Here is a 17470-nt window from a genome sequence, read left to right on the forward strand (position 1 = left end):
ATGGCGAGAAACCAAAATGTTAACAGTGGTTAGTTATCTTTGGGAAGTGAGATTATGGATCATCTTTATTTTCTTCCCTAGCCTTGCCTATATTTTTCAAAAGACAAATATTAATTTTATCATCAGAAGAAACAACAGAACTATTTTTAACAAGCTACCTTTGACAATATTTCCAATTTCCAGCACCAAATCCTCTTCTTGATACACTGAAAAAGCCTATCTTTCAAAAACCGTTCATGACATAGAAATTCCCATCTGAACATTTTTATAAAAATCAATAGTTCTGTGATAGCTAAACAAGAATCAAAGAAAAGAAAGTTTTATTTAACAGCTTAAAGTCACAGTCAAAGGCAAACTGATCCTTGGGGGAAGAAAAATCCTTAAAGATTCAATGACCACCTCATATCAAGGTGATAGGAGGGTTACCGGGGGAGCAACAAACCTGACTCCAAATTTCAAGCAGTTTGTAGTGGTAGAGGGAAAATACGAATATCCAGGAAGTAATCAAGAAGGTGCACTGTTAGAATGACCACAGCCTACTAAATAACAATTATTTAAACTGGACTTCTTTTTGAGATATAGGAGGATTTCAATAAAAAGAATAAATAGATACTTTTGTAAGTTATAAAATTTGTGTTCAAAGGCAGAGAGAAAATAGCACAGCTTATAAATTACTGAAGTAATTACTTTTATTTGAGACAAAAGTATGGTTGAATATTGCCCAGCAGTCAACAACATAGTAATTTGAACTTAACAGGTAAACTCCAATTATACTGCTAAGAATCTTGGCACCAGAGCTTAGGGAGGCAAACTCTAGGTAATACTACAAAATCACAACTGAGAAGACTCTGGAAGAGCTAGAATTTTGAAAAAGAAAAAGTAAGATGACATGAAAGGTGTTCAAAAGAGAATGATATGAATGGATTACAAAAGGACCGTGAAAAATTTAAGAAGTTCTCAAACACTTGTGTTTTACAAGTACAGAATTTTGTAAAAAGCAACTCCCTTCATGAGAATGAGAGTTTAAAGTAAAGGATTCTGTGTGGCACTATTACTCAGTTGTGGGGAAAAGTTACATCAGAACATACCTGACTCATTCTTTGTTTTAAGAAGAAAGCATGGAGTTGCATTTATGATCTCTATTTTCTTCAACATTTATTTGTAAATTTAAATTTTACTTTTCAATATCAAGTCATAATCAAACCTCTTCCTACTTCTGGCTATTCATTTGCAAAACTCTGGTTACCACTCTTACACTTTTCCTGTATCACCTCTGTAGTTTCCCAAATCTGTCACCTCAATCTTAGCCTTTCATCAAGTTCCAGTTCCACATCCTGAGCTTACTGAAGCCCTGTCACTGCAAGCTCAATTAGTCTAAATCTGGGGTCACAATCTTTTGACACAAACCAATACCACCCTCCAAATCCTCCACATCTAAGAATGGCATCACCATTGACCAGGTTCATCTCATTCTCAACTTTGATTCCCACTTCTCCTTTCCCTTCCCAGATTGTATCATTCACCAAGTCCTGTCAATTCTTCCAAAATCTAAGAGTGACCACAGCAGACATTATTTCAAGACAGACCTATTGGCAGGTAACCCACCTTCTGTCTTCACTGTGAACACCACTGATTAATCTTTGTAAAACACTGCCTACAATGTATGGTGAGCGCAAGGACCTTCTGGAAGTTTATGGGTCAACACCAACTTCCTTGTGTGGTGCCTCAAACTTCCCCTCAACCAGTCCTACCTTATCTCACCATCCTGTTCACTCATCACTCCTGGACAATTTCCAGTCTGCTCCAAGGAGGCGTTTCTCCTTCCTCCCTCCCACACAAGCTGTTCTCACCCATGCTCCCAACTTTTACTAATGCCACTTCCTCCTAATTAAAATGTCCTACTCTCAATATTATACTTCTTTCCAGGTGAAGGTCAGTATTTTTCTTTGTCAAAACTTAGTCTACATCCTAATGTTTTCCCACACTCTGAATTTTCTCCTTATCCATGTACGTAATCTATTCTAAATAAACATACTGAATAAATACGTGGAGAATATAAATCCTTAGATCAACTTTCAATTTTTTTCTCTTCTTTCTAGATTATGTACTCAAGGACAGATATCCTGTTAAGGCTAGAAAATAGAAGTCACTGATATGATATGCAACAAAGACAAGTATAAATCACAAGGTAATCACAGAAATAAACCATGTATACAAATCAGTATGCTATTTATGATTCTGCTAATGTGTTAAACAGAGTTAACAAACCTGGTACTAAGACAAGATAATATCAAATATACATAACCTAAAGATTATGACTTTTTTAGCCCTCTCCAAGGCTGAACAATTAGGTATTTTCATTATGCAAAGCCAACACACTAAAAATTGCAATGTGAAATTAAACTGGGGATTTGAGTCTCTAAAAATTCTTTAATACTCTCTACTTTGTAGCACGGAATTATAAAGCAGCTCTTTTCTTTCCAACTTAGTCATAAATGTCATTCTCCGAAAATGCTCTGCACCAAGGTCTGGGGTCTGGGGACCTCTGCAGGTTCTTGGCACATAGTTTCGAGAATGAAAGAACTGTCCCTTTAAAAGGAGACCACATATAACTCAAGTGTGAGAAACACTTCTCTGCACTGTCACTAAATCTAAGGCATGAAACTTAGTAAAAGGAGAACAAAGCAAACATAACGCTGAACGTGTACAAATTATAATGAAAAGCAGGCGAGACCCAGTGGGTCCTCGGTGCAGCATCCCTTCGCCCTCGCCAGGCCCCCTCCCTAGTGCGGGCCAGACCCGCCAAAGTGTGAGTGGTCACCAGAGGAGGCGCAACAGCACGACTGCCAAGGTTTCTCCTGCCAGGGGCTGGGGGAGAGCACCTGCCATCCGGGGTCACCGCTGACAGCGGGGGCGCCCGGATGTGCCCGCGCCCGGCCCGGAGGCGGCTGGGGCCAATGCCCGCGGTCCGGCGATGGTCCTCGGAGCCTGGCGGGCAGCGGCGCAGGCACGAACGCGGGAGGAAACCGACCAGCCCTTGGGCGCCGGGAGCAAAGGGCTCGTCCCGCGGCTGCCTCATCACCCCTCGGGGACCCCCAAACCCCAACCGTTCCCACCAAGGCCGGCCACTACGGCAGCCCGCCCTCCCCTCGTCCACGCCAGAGGACCGGCCTCACCTGCTCGGCTGCGCCCCACTCGGCGGCCGGGGCCCCAGGGAGCTGAGACCCGCCAGCGGGGCGCATCACGGCCAACGCGGCTGGACAGCGGAGGCGGCGACGCGAACCAGGTTCCGGAGTCTCGGCTGCTTCTCCAAAGCCGCACCTCCGCCCGCCCCCACAGGTGTCGCGTCACTGCCCGCGCCCGGAGCGCGCACGCCGCCGGCGGGAGGGTGCACGCTGGCCTGGGCGGGGCCTGGGTCGGAATGATTGGCACTCATAGGGCAGGGAACGTAGACTGTGAAGAGGTGTCCCGGAAGTATCCTGTAATGTGCTGTGGCCCGCCCGTCCTGTCCCGTCAGGCTGTAGGCCCGCCGTTGGTAACTGTACTCAATCTGCTTATGACACTGCAGTTGATCTTTCTTTTGTGCTTCTAAGATTATGGAAAACAACGGTTGGAAACCTAATAAGAACTAGGCATTTTTGCTCAACTCTTGACATTTTAGTTTTACCAGTAGCTATCCGTGTTTTCCTAATGGGGAAACTTAGACTCAAATACATTCAGTGGTTCTCAAGATCCACCCAGTGTACCTTAGTAAAAGGTAGAGCCAAAATTTGCATATAGTGGAGCCTATCCTGGGAAGACACCGCCTCCTGATACCGAACAAATGTGGTGGGTTCACTGCCCCATGCACCTAACAGCCAGTCTATGACATTGGAGTGAGAGTTTAATGTTGTGGGCAAAGCAGGAGATCAGGTGGCCTATCGGTCCCCAAATCTGTCTCCCCGAGTCTGAGGATTTCAGGGTTTTTATGGATTCAAGCAAGGGGAGATGGAGTTGTTACCATTACAATAGCAAGTACAAACAGGACTGAGACTAGGCTAGAATAACCATTACAATAGGAACAGTAAACAGGGTAGAGACTAGTTGAGTTTCAGTAATTTCAGATATAGAAAGAAAAACATCTGTATAATGATCCATTAGTCATAGTCATTTGTTAATGCTTAATTTCTCAGTTACACTCTCACCCCCAACATATTCAATGCTTATGACAAGAAATAATAAGTTGAAGAGTACACTCCCTGGGATTGACCCCAATGACTTGAACTTGGGTCTAATTTAGCACTAAATTGTCTTGATGTCACAAATCCTTAGCATGTGAGAGCTGGAATAGTCCTTGGGACTCACAGGTTCCATTCTTTTTTTCCCTTTGTTAGGCAAATGAATGCACTAAAATAAGTGACTAGCCAGCCTACCCACCTTAAAACGTTTATTAAAAATGAGAGTCTTTGAAACGCTTACTGCATCCCTCTTATCACATAAAACAAACTTGGACAGAATTAATTGTAAACTTTAAGGCAGAATCCTTCTTGGTCAAGCACCATCTTGGGTCACCTCTTCCTCATGGTAATGTTTCAGGCCTGGATTCAGTTAGTATGCATGGAAGAAGGTGAGCAGTGACTAGGGAGATTTGCATTTTAGAAATAGATGCTGACTTCTTAACATTGCCCCACATTAGAATCTGTTCTAGTTTGCTAATGCTGCTGGAATGCAAAACACCAGAGATGGATTGGCTTTTATAAAAGGGGGTTTATTTGGTTACAAAGTTACAGTCTTAAGGCCATAAAGTGTCCATCAACAAAGGGTACCTTCACTGGAAGATGGCCAATGATGTCCGGAAAATCTCTGGTAGCTGGGAAGGCTCGTGGCTGGCATCTGCTTCAAGGTTCTGGTTTCAAAATGGCTTTCTCCCAGGACATTCCTCTCTAGGCTGCAGTTCCTCAAAAATGTCTCTCTTAGTTGCTCTTGGGGTGTTTGTCCTCTCTTAGCTTCTCTGGAGCATGAGTCTGCTTTCAATGGCTATCTTCAAACTGTCTCTCATCTGCAGCTACTCTCTCAGCTTCTGTGCATTCTTCAAAGTGTCCCTCTTGGCTGTAGCAAGCTGGCTCCTTCTGTCTGAGCTTATATACTGCTCCAGTAATCAAGGCCCATGCTGAATGGGTGGGGCCATGCCTCCATGGAAATTATCTCATCAGTTATCCAATCAGAGTCATCACCTACAGTTGGGTGGGTCACATCTCTATGGAAACACTCAAAGTATTCCAAAATCTAATCAACACTAATTTGTCTGCCCACACAAGACTGCATCGAAGATAACAGTGTTTGGGGGGACATAATACATCAAACTGGCACAGAATCATAAGCCACAGAATGTTAAAGCCAATGGGGCTTTAGAAATCCTCTAGTCCCAATGTTGCAGCCCATGAGGGCCATGCCAGTCCAGAAGCCAAAGAAGACAACGAGCATTTTCTGATACATGAACTTTTATTCAGGGCTTACTTACAGGGTGAGAAGTCGTGGAGAGATCATGACAGCTCTCTTAGGCCAGGCAGGCATCGCATTCACAGGGAAGATGACCGAGCAATGCAAAGAGGACAGAAAGCCTTTTATAAGGTTTTAAGACAAAGGCCTTCCTAAGGGTGGGGGAGCACACATGCAGGAATAGGTCATTCTGACCTGGGGGATGGTGCAGGAAGGACTAGAATAACACTCGAACAATTACATTTTGCTCTTTTTGTGAGACTAAGAGCCTCTCACTTCCTGCCTGCTTGCATAAAGTTACATTTTAAGATCAATTTACCCCCTTTTTTTTTCCTTTACTGGCTTAGAAGGACAATAGGTTAAACATTTAGCTGCCTAGGTCATGCAGACTGCTGTGCACCAAAGATCTGCAGGCCTGTTTTGCTCAGGCCACAGGTTGCCACAATCCACCCCTGCACAATAGTTTGCACTGACCATAGGACAGACTTTACATCCATAATTCACAACAACAATACAATAAACAACATAGTAATAATATACTGATACAGAGAGATAATAAACCTATTAGCAAGTGGTGCTACAGCCGGGTTAATGAGTTTTACCATTTAGCACAAGTACTGCCTGGGCTAAAATAGCTAAAGGATAACATTACAGGCATTCTGCTTTATTCTATATCTAGTTTTTACCATTTTTTCAACCTTGATCACAGAAATAAATTTCCCTTTCCACCAACTTTCTGCAACTTTCTATATTATTTCCAGTTTTGTTCCATAGCCCCTATTTTTTAATTCTGATACAACCAGTCATTTAGGAAAAAATGAATTCCTTTTCCTTCAATAATAATAATAATAAAAAAGACATCCCTTATACCCTTGTGTTAGTTAGGGTTCTCTAGGGAAACAGAATCAATGAACCATGTCTCTGATTATCAAATTGTAAAAGTGACTCACGCAACTGTGGATATGCACGAGTCCAAATTCTGTAGAGCCATCAACAAACTGTCAACTCCAAGGAAGATGTCCGATGAACTCCTCAGGAAACGAACCGGCAACTTCGACGAACTCCTCAGAAAATGCTTCACTGGGCAACCAAAGAAGAAGTGAAGGTCCTCTATGTGTCTTCCTTATAAGTCTTCAACTGATTAATTGTATTAAATCCAGCCAATTGCATTCTCTCATTGTGGAAGGCACGTCTTTTGGTGAGTCATCAGTCACAGCTGCAGTCAATTGACTGATGATTTAATAAACCAGCCTGTTGGTTTATTAACCAGCCTCAAACGTCCTCACAGCAATTGTTAGGCCAATGTTTGCTTGACCAGATAGCTGGGTCACCTGGCCAAGTTGACACATGAACCTAACCGTCACAACCCTCTACATTCAAGTCATCAAAATAATTCTGGAAAGTGTTTTTAAGCATTTCACAACATATTATTACTAATAACATTACATTTGTTAGAAGGCTGAGTACTGAAAACATTTTAGTCACTGCATTATTGAAATAGTAACACATTTTTTTTAACAAGAATTAGCAACACATGTAAACATTAAATTGGACAGCTGAGTGGTTTAACAATATATATAAACTGAGTCTTCATAGTACATAAAAGGGTTCCAGGTGAGGGGGTTTTAAATATCATGTTTCCTCCCCCTGCAGGGAACCCTTCAGTGTCAGAACTACAGTTAGTTTCCTATGTAATTCTAATACCCATGGGCTTAGGATTCTCAACCAGCATGGCTGCATGGGCCAGAACCAGAGCCAACTGACTTTATTTTCCCCAATTTCTAGTGTTTGTGGCACAGGCAAGAGAGAGTTGTCATTGCCTCATTGTGGCTTGAAGGCAGCCGGCCCCTTTATCTGGAGTTAGTGCTGATACAGTCCTCGAGTCCATTGTTTCTATCATCCTTTAAGTGTTTAGCCGTATCCACGGCGGTGAAGCCATATTTTGTCCCTTTGGACAGAGGAAAGGGGCCAATATAGTTTACTTGCCACCAGGTGACAGGAATCTGGAGTCCTCGGTGCCCAGTCTTCTGGCACAGCCATTCAGCCTCTTCATGCGTCATTGGTGTTAGGCTGTGGATTTTCACTAGGGCATCCGTTTCTATGTTACCTGGTAATGAACTGGTGTGGGCAGAGACATGACAAACGGTTACCTTACATGTGTGGCAGGCAGTCCAGATGTCTTCCCACCAGATGCTCTCAGCACTGGGCTGGACAGTCACAGCTGCCCAGGTAGCAGGTTGCCCATGTGTCAATCCATGTAGAGTCAGGTGTATTTCCGTGTCCATCAATAGTGGGCATGGGAGGAGCCACCTCAGGAGGATCAACAGAAACAGGGCATGCTGCTCTTTCACATAGGAGGATGGTCCTAAAATTTCATGCACCTCTGCTTTTAAAGAGCTGTTGTCAAAGATGCCACGTCCTAGAAGGTAGACTTTCTGTTTTGTCAGTGTGCTCACTTGAGCACTCCCCAAATGGGGCTTATTTATAGTGTCTCATATCCGCATATCTGTATGGGTATGGTCATCTGTAAGGTCACTGGGCCTCTGAGATAGACCTTCAACACTAGCAACAAAGGATTACAAACTGTGCACAACTGCTCCTTTAAAGGGCTATATCTGAGAAAATCCCATTCCCACACTTTTCCTTTTCTAATTGGGGTATACAAAGGTTTTAAAATTCGTACTACATAGAGTATAAACACTTTCCAGTAACTTAACAAACTAAGAAAAGCCATCAACTGTTCAGAAGTAAGCAATGTGGGATAACTTTGCATTTTAACAACAACAGCTGAAGGAATAGCCTTAGTTTTACCTAACCAGACAATACCCAAGAACTTGATAGAGTAGTCAGGCTCTTCTGGAAGTGTCCACATTTGAAGGTATCCTTGTGGAAGCACAGCAAATGTCCATTGTTGTTTTCCCCAAGTGAAGCCTAACCCAGGTTGACTGGAAAAAATCTAAAAATATTCTAAATAACATATTAGCAAAGTTTAACACAAAGTTAAACAGGAGCAACCAGTTTGCTAATGGCTGTCTAGGTTTTTGTCGATATTGGTTACTAATATCTCCTAATTCCCCTGGGGAAAACTCCCAGGATGAAATGAGCACCCTCTGATCAGAAGCTGCTGCGACTGCCCCATCTTCCTCTCTCCATGGGGGATCAGGGTGCTGAACTTCCTCTGCTTTAACCCTTTGTTGGAACAGAGGTTGAGTACGCCTACTTTTCTTAGTATCAATTTCCCAGTCAGACAGGGGCTCATCATCTATTGATGAGGAATCAATAAGGTCCCACAATTTAAGGTCCCAATCAGGGGAAGCCAGGATACTCCTAACTTGCTCTTTGGGCAGCTTATGCCCTCTTACTCTAGTGTGCTGGTATGCCAATATTTCTAAACATTTATCCAGAGCATTTTTCAATTCCGCTTGTGTTAGCCTCATATCTTTTTCTAACTTTAATTTACCTCTGAGGTGGATTACGGCCACCTTTGCTGCTAAAACTTCCTCAGTAGCGGCACATACAGCCTTTAACAATGGCCAGCCCACCACAGCCACAATCTGGCAGCCCTTTTTTTCTTTCTGAATCTCCAGTGGTCCTGTGGCCTGATACAGGACGGCTATTTGTCCAGCCAGAGAGTTATAAACATTTCCATACTCCCTCAGCAGATTCCACCCATCCAGGAGGGTAGCCACCCCTCCCCACATAGACATCCATTCCACTGGGAGGGTGGGCAGCCCTTCCCACATAGACATCACAGGCCTCCCTGGTATCCCTCCCGGGGTCTTCTCCTATCCCCTCCCCAAGTTCATGTCATCAGTGCCAGGGATCTCCTTAGTCTCCAGCTGGCGGCTATTTAATTCTCCAGGCTGGCTCTGTCAATTGTCGCAGCCCATGAGGGCCATGCCAGTCCAGAGGCCAAAGAAGACAATGAGCATTTTCTGATACATGAACTTTTATTCAGGGCTTACTTACAGGGTGAGAAGTCGTGGAGAGATCATGACGGCTCTCTCAGGACAGGAAGGAATCATGTTCACAGGGAAGATGACTGAGCGATGCAAAGAGGACAGAAAGCCATTTATAAGGGTTTAAGACAAAGGCCTTCCTAAGGGTGGGGGGAACACAGACACAGGAATAGGTCATTCTGACCTGTGGGATGGTGCAGGAAGGACTAGAATAACACTTGAACAATTACATTTTGCTCTTTTTATGCAACTAAGAGCCTCTCACTTCCTGCCTGCTTGCATAAAGTTACATTTTAAGGTCAATTTACCCCCTTTTTTTTCTTTACTGGCTTAGAAGGACAATAGGTTAAACATTTAGCTGCCTAGGTCATGCAGACTGCTGTGCACCAAAGATCTGCAGGCCTGTTTTGCTCAGGCCACGGGTTGCTACACCCAACCACCTCCTTTTACAGTTAAGGAACCTGGAACCCACAGAGCTTGAGTGACTTACCCTAGATCACTTAGAGGCCCAGCGGGGAGCAGGACCAGTATATCTGACTCCTCCTTTAGTGCTCTTTCTTTGGTAATCTGTTGCCATAAAAAGTTAACAGTTTGGATAATTGACACATTAGAAAACCCTGTGACATGTATCTAGGGTCAGCCTTTGAGAAGCAAAAGTAGGTGGACACTAACATACTGTGACTGAGGGCCAGGCTCTCTCAAAATTCTCTGCCCTTTAAAATCCTTATCATTTGAAATTCTGGCTTGACTTATGGTAGTGTGGTAGCCTGTGGCCTGAGCAAAACAGGCCTGCAGATCTTGGTGCACAGCAGTCTGCATGACCTAGGCAGCTAATGTTTAACCTATTGTCTTTGTAAGCCAATAAAGAGAAAAACGGTAAATTGACCTTAAAATGTAACTTTATGGGAAGCAGGCAGGAGATGAGAGGCTTTTAGTCTCATAAAAAGAGCAAAATGTAATTGTTCACATGTTATTCTAGTCCTTCCTGTACCATCCCCCTCAGGTCAGAATGACCTGTTCCTGTATCTATGCTCCCCCCACCCTTAGGAAGGCCTTTGTCTTAAACCCTTATAAATGGCTTGCTATCCTCTTTGCATCACACCATCTACTTCCCTGTGAATGTGATGCCTGCCTGGCCTGAGAGAGTCATCATGATCGCTCCACAACTTCTCACCCTGTATGTAAGCCCTGAATAAAAGTTCACGTATCAGAAAATGCTCGTTGTCTTCTTTGGCTTCTGGACTGGCATAGCCTTCATGGGCTGCGACAGGTAGTCTCTCTTTAGGATGCCTTTACTAAAATGCTAGACCAGTTCTTATAATACTGCCAGTATTTCTTGATAATATCTGATGAGTTATAGGAAAAAAAAAATAGGATGGGATGAAAATATGTAACACTGGGACTAACCACATGTGGGGAGTCAGGGACAGCTTCTTTGAGGAAGTGATGTTGAGTTCATACTTGGGATGGCTAGGAATTAAATAGAAAAAGGGTGAGGTCTGGGTCTATAGGAATGCATAGCATTTCAGGTAGTGGAAACTGCAAATGTAGAGTTATTGAAGGGAGAAGAAGCAGAGCTGTCAGAGTAGTTTATCAGCTTATCCTCACTCATGACAAGAGAAACACAAATCTGAGTTAACAGGAGAAAATTCTTACTGAGCACCTACTTTATGCCAGGCACAGTTCTAACAGAATTATAAAACATTTTTAAAAGAATGATAATGAAAATACAATATATCAAAATTTGTGCAATGCAGCTAAAGCAGTATGTAAAGAGAAATTGATAGCTTTAAAGATTTACTTAGTAAAGAAAAAACATTTAAAATCAATTATTTGTATCAATTATTTGTTTCCACCTTAAGAAGTTAGAATAAGAAAAGCAAATTAAACCCATAGTGAATAGAAGGAAGGAAATAATAAAAAATAAGTCAGACGAAATTAACAAAGTCACAAGTTGGTTCATTGAAAGATTAATAAAATTGATAAACTCTTAATATTTATCAGGGGAAAAAGAAAGAAAGAAAACACAAATAACCAATATCACAAGTAAAAAAGGGGATCTCAACAGATACTACGACATTAAAAAGAGTAATAAGAAAATATTATGAACGACTTTATGCTGATAATTTGTGGGAGGCCCAGGGCCTTCCCCAGGTGCCTTGAAGACTGCACACAGCAGCTTGCTTGACCTAGGACAGCTAAGGTTTGACCTACTCTCCTTGTAAAATCAGGCGTCAGGTGCTAAATGTCATCTATAGCTTACCTCCCTTCTGAAACCACCTCCTCCCTCAAACTCCCTGAGGATAATCTATTATCCTCCCCTCTTCTCTGTTGACTACAATGGATCCCTCCCTACATCACAAGACCCCCCCCCCACTCTCATACCCATTTTTTTTTTATCATCATTTTATTGAGATATATTCACATACCACGCAGTCATACAAAACAAATTGTACTTTCGATTGTTTACAGTACCATTACATAGTTGTACATTCATCACCTAAATCAATCCCTGACACCTTCATTAGGACACACACGAAAATAACAAGAATAATAATTAGAGTGAAAAAGAGCAATTGAAGTAAAAAAGAACACTGGGTACCTTTATCTGTTTGTTTGCTTCCCCTACTTTTCTACACATCCATCCATAAACTAGACAAAGTTGAGTTTGGTCCTTATGGCATTCCCAATCCCACTGTCACCCCTCATAAGCTACATTTTTATACAACTGTCTTCGAGATTCATGGGTTCTGGGTTGTAGTTTAAAAGTTTCAGGTATCCACCACCAGCTACCCCAATTCTTTAGAACCTAAAAAAGGTTGTCTAAAGTGTGCGTAAGAGTGCCCACCAGAGTGATCTCTCGGCTCGTTTTGGAATCTCTCTGCCACTGAAGCTTATTTCATTTCCTTTCACATCCCCCTTTTGGTCAAGAAGATGTTCTCCATCCCACGATGCCGGGTCTACATTCCTCCCCGGGAGTCATATTCCACGTTGCCAGGGAGATTCACTTCCCTGGGTGTCTGATCCCACGTAGGGGGGAGGGCAGTGATTTCACCTTTCAAGTTGGCTTAGCCAGAGAGACAGGGCCACATCTGAGCAACAAAGAGGCATTCAGGAGGAGACTCTTAGGCACAAATACAGGGAGGCCTAGCCTCTCCTTTGCAGCAACCGTCTTCCCAAGGGTAAAACTTATGGTAGAGGGCTCAACCCATCAAACCACCAGTCCCGTATGTCTGTGGTCATGTTAGCAACCATGGAGGTGGGGTAGGCGAATACCCCTGCATTCTCCACAGGCTCCTCAAGGGGGCACTACATCTTTTTTTTTTTTTTTCCTTGTTTGTCTTTTTTCTTTTTTTTTTTTTAACTTTCCCTTCTTTTTTAAATCAACTGTATGAAAAAAAAAGTTAAAAAGAAAACAAACATACAATAAAAGAACATTTCAAAGAGACCATAACAAGGGAGTAAGAAAAAGACAACTAACCTAAGATAACTACTTAACTTCCAACATGTTCCTACTTTACCCCAAGAAAGTTACATAATATAGCAACATTTCAGTGAACTTGTTCCTACTACATCCATCAGAAATTAACAGACCATAGTCATTTCTGGGCATCCCCAGAACGTTAAATAGCTTATCTGTTCTTCTTGGATTATTGTTCCCCCTTCCTTAATTGCTCTCTACTGCTAGTTCCCCTACATTCTACATTATAAACCATTTGTTTTACATTTTTCAAAGTTCACATTAGTGGTAGCATATAATATTTCTCTTTTTGTGCCTGGCTTATTTCGCTCAGCATTATGTCTTCAAGGTTCATCCATGTTGTCATATGTTTCACCAGATCGTTCCTTCTTACTGCCGCGTAGTATTCCATCGTGTGTATATACCACATTTTATTTATCCACTCATCTGTTGAAGGACATTTGGGTTGTTTCCATCTCTTGGCAATTGTGAATAATGCTGCTATGAACATTGGCGTGCAGATATCTGTTCGTGTCACTGCTTTCCGATCTTCCGGGTATATACCGAGGAGTGCAATCGCTGGATCGAATGGTAGCTCTATATCTAGTTTTCTAAGGAACTGCCAGACTGACTTCCAGAGTGGCTGAACCATTATACAGTCCCACCAACAGTGAATAAGAGTTCCAATTTCTCCACATCCCCTCCAGCATTTGTAGTTTCCTGTTTGTTTAATGGCAGCCATTCTAATCGGTGTTAGATGGTATCTCATTGTGGTCTTAATTTGCATCTCTCTAATAGCTAGTGAAGCTGAACATTTTTTCATGTGTTTCTTGGCCATTTGTATTTCCTCTTCAGAGAACTGTCTTTTCATATCTTTTGCCCATTTTATAATTGGGCTGTCTGTACTATTGTCATTGAGTTGTAGGATTTCTTTGTATATGCAAGATATCAGTCTTTTGTCAGATACATGGTTTCCAAAAATTTTTTCCCATTGAGTTGGCTGCCTCTTTACCTTTTTGAGAAATTCCTTTGAGGTGCAGAAACTTCTAAGCTTGAGGAGTTCCCATTTATCTATTTTCTCTTTTGTTGCTTGTGCTTTGGGTGTAAAGTCTAGGAAGTGGCCTCCTAATACAAGGTCTTGAAGATGTTTTCCTACATTATCTTCTAGGAGTTTTATGGTACTTTCTTTTATATTGAGATCTTTGGTCCATTTTGAGTTAATTTTGTGTAGGGGGTGAGGTAGGGGTCCTCTTTCATTCTTTGGATATGGATATCCAACTCTCCCAGCCCCATTTGTTGAAAAGACCATTATGACTCAGTTCGGTGACTTTGGGGGCCTTATCAAAGATCAGTCGGCCATAGATCTGAGGGTCTATCTCTGAATTCTCAATTCGATTCCATTGATCTATATGTCTATCTTTGTGCCAGTACCATGCTGTTTTGGCAACTGTGGCTTTATAATAAGCTTCAAAGTCAGGGAGTGTAAGTCCTCCCACTTCGTTTTTCTTTTTTAGAGTGTCTTTAGCAATTCGAGGCATCTTCCCTTTCCAAATAAATTTGATAACTAGCTTTTCCAAGTCTGCAAAGTAGGTTGTTGGAATTTTGATTGGGATTGCATTGAATCTGTAGATGAGTTTGGGTAGAATTGACATCTTAATGACATTTAGCCTTCCTATCCATGAACATGGAATATTTTTCCATCTTTTAAGGTCCCCTTCTATTTCTTTTAGTAGAGTTATGTAGTTTTCTTTGTATAGGTCTTTTACATCTTTGGTTAAGTTTATTCCTAGGTACTTGATTTTTTTAGTTGCTATTGAAAATGGTATCTTTTTCTTGAGTGTCTCTTCAGTTTGTTCATTTCTAGCATATAGAAACATTACTGACTTATGTGCATTAATCTTGTATCCCGCTACTTTGCTAAATTTGTTTATTAGCTCTAGTAGGTGTATCGTTGATTTCTCAGGGTTTTCTAGATATAAGATCATATCATCTGCAAACAATGACAGTTTTACTTCTTCTTTTCCAATTTGGATGCCTTTTATTTCTTTGTCTTGCCGGATTGCCCTGGCTAGCACTTCCAGCACAATGTTGAATAACAGTGGTGACAGCGGGCATCCTTGTCTTGTTCCTGATCTTAGAGGGAAGGCTTTCAGCCTCTCACCATTGAGTACTATGCTGGCTGTGGGTTTTTCATATATGCTCTTTATCATGTTGAGGAAGTTTCCTTCAATTCCTACCTTTTGAAGTGTTTTTATCAAAAAGGGATGTTGGATTTTGTCAAATGCTTTTTCAGCATCTATTGAGATGATCAATTGATTTTTCCCTTTTGACTTGTTAATGTGTTGTAATACATTGATTGATTTTCTTATGTTGAACCATCCTTGCATGCCTGGAATGAACCCCACTTGGTCATGGTGTATGATTTTTTTAATGTGTCTTTGGATTCGATTTGCAAGTATTTTGTTGAGGATTTTTGCATCTATATTCATTAGGGAGATTGGCCGGTAGTTTTCCTTTTTTGTAGCATCTTTGCCTGGTTTTGGTATTAGATTGATGTTAGCTTCATAAAATGAGTTAGGTAGTGTTCCATTTTTTTCAATGTTTTGAAAGAGTTTGAGTAAGATTGGTGTCAGTTCTTTCTGGAAAGTTTGGTAGAATTCCCCTGTGAAGCCATCTGGCCCTGGGCATTTATTTGTGGGAAGATTTTTGATGACTGATTGGATCTCTTTGCTTGTGATGGGTTGGTTGAGGTCTTCTATTTCTTCTCTGGTCAGGCTAGGTTGTTCATATGTTTCCAGGAAATTGTCCATTTCTTCTACATTATCCAGTTTGTTGCCATACAGTTGTTCATAATATCCTCTTATAATTTTTTAATTTCTTCAGGATCTGCAGTTATGTCACCTTTTTCATTCATTATTTTGTTTATATGGGTCTTCTCTCTTTTTGATTTTGTCAGTCTAGCTAGGGGCTTGTCAATCTTGTTGATCTTCTCAAAGAACCAACTTTTGGTGATATTTATCCTTTCTATTGTTTTTTTGTTCTCTATGTCATTTATTTCTGCTTTAATCCTTGTTATTTCTTTTCTTGTACTTGGTTTAGGATTGGTTTGCTGTTCATTTTCTAGCTTCTTCAGTTGATCCATTAGTTCTTTGATTTTGGCTCTTTCTTCCTTTTTAATATATGCGTTTAGTGCTATAAATTTCCCCCTTAGCACTGCTTTTGCTGCATCCCATAGGTTTTGGTATGTTGTGTTCTCATTTTCATTCGTCTCTATATATTTAGCAATTTCTCTTGCTATTTCTTCGTTAACCCACTGGTTGTTTAGGAGTGTGTTGTTTAACCTCCAGGTATTTGTGAATTTTCTAAGTCTCTGATGGTTATTGACTTCTAATTGTATTCCATTGTGGTCAGAGAATGTGCTTTGAATAATTTCAATCTTTTTAAATTTATTGAGGCTTGTTTTATGTCCCAGCATATGATCTATTCTGGAGAAAGTTCCGTGAGCACTAGAAAAGTATGTGTATCCTGGTGATTTGGGATGTAATGTCCTGTAGATGTCTGTTAAATCTAATTCATTTATCAGATTGTTTAGGTTTTCAATTTCCTTATTGGTCTTCTGTCTGGTTGATCTATCTATAGGAGAGAGTGATGTGTTGAAGTCTCCCACAATTATTGTGGAAACATCAATTGCTTCCTTTAGTTTTGCCAGTGTTTCTCTCATGTATTTTGTGGCACCTTGATTGGGTGCATAGACATTTACGATTGTTATTTCTTCTTGCTGAATTGCCCCTTTTATTAGTATGTAGTGGCCTTCTTTGTCTCTCAAAACATCCCTGCATTTGAAGTCTATTTTATCTGAGATTAATATTGCTACACCTGCTTTCTTTTGGCTGTAGCTTGCATGAAATATTTTTTTCCATCCTTTCACTTTCAGTTTCTTTGTGTCCCTGTGTCTAAGATGAGTCTCTTGTATGCAACATATTGATGGTTCATTTTTTTTGATCCATTCTGCGAATCTATATCTTTTAATTGGGGAGTTTAATCCATTTACATTCAACGTTAAAACCGTGAAGGCATTTCTTGAATCGGCCATCTTATCCTTTGGATTATGTTTGCCATATTTTTCCCTCTCTCTATTAATATCCTTTATTGTACCCATACCGAATCTCTTTAGTACTGAACCTTTCTCCAAGTCTCTCTGTCCTGTCTTTGTTTCTCTGTCTGTAGGGCTCCCTTTAGTATCTCCAGTAGGGCAGGTCTCTTGTTAGCAAATTCTCTCAGCATTTGTTTGTCTGTGAAAAATTTAAGCTCTCCCTCAAATTTGAAGGAGAGCTTTGCTGGATAAAGTATTCTTGGCTGGAAATTCCTCTCACTCAGAATTTTAAATATATCATGCCACTGCCTTCTCGCCTCCATGGTGGCTGCTGAGTAGTCACTACTTAGTCTTATGCTGTTTCCTTTGTATGTGGTGAATTGCTTTTCTCTTGCTGCTTTCAGAACTTGCTCCTTCTCTTCTATGTTTGACAGTGTGATCAGTATATGTCTCGGAGTGGGTTTTTTTTGGATTTATTCT

General features: G+C 41.2%; 1 protein-coding gene across 3 annotated transcripts in view; it reads right to left on the bottom strand.

Annotated features, from left to right (window-relative positions):
- The window catches only part of ENTPD4 (ectonucleoside triphosphate diphosphohydrolase 4), a 41158-nt gene extending 37839 nt beyond the window's left edge, over positions 1 to 3319 (bottom strand). For all 3 annotated transcript variants that reach the window (XM_037813075.1, XM_037813072.1, XM_037813073.1), the window contains exon 1: positions 3177 to 3319. The gene's annotated coding sequence lies outside the window, so the exon portion shown is untranslated. The remainder of the gene's footprint in view (positions 1 to 3176) is intronic.
- Between the last annotated feature and the right edge of the window lie 14151 nt (positions 3320 to 17470).

Source organism: Choloepus didactylus, chromosome 20 (genome assembly GCF_015220235.1).
Source record: "Choloepus didactylus isolate mChoDid1 chromosome 20, mChoDid1.pri, whole genome shotgun sequence".
Classification (NCBI taxonomy): domain Eukaryota; kingdom Metazoa; phylum Chordata; class Mammalia; order Pilosa; family Megalonychidae; genus Choloepus; species Choloepus didactylus.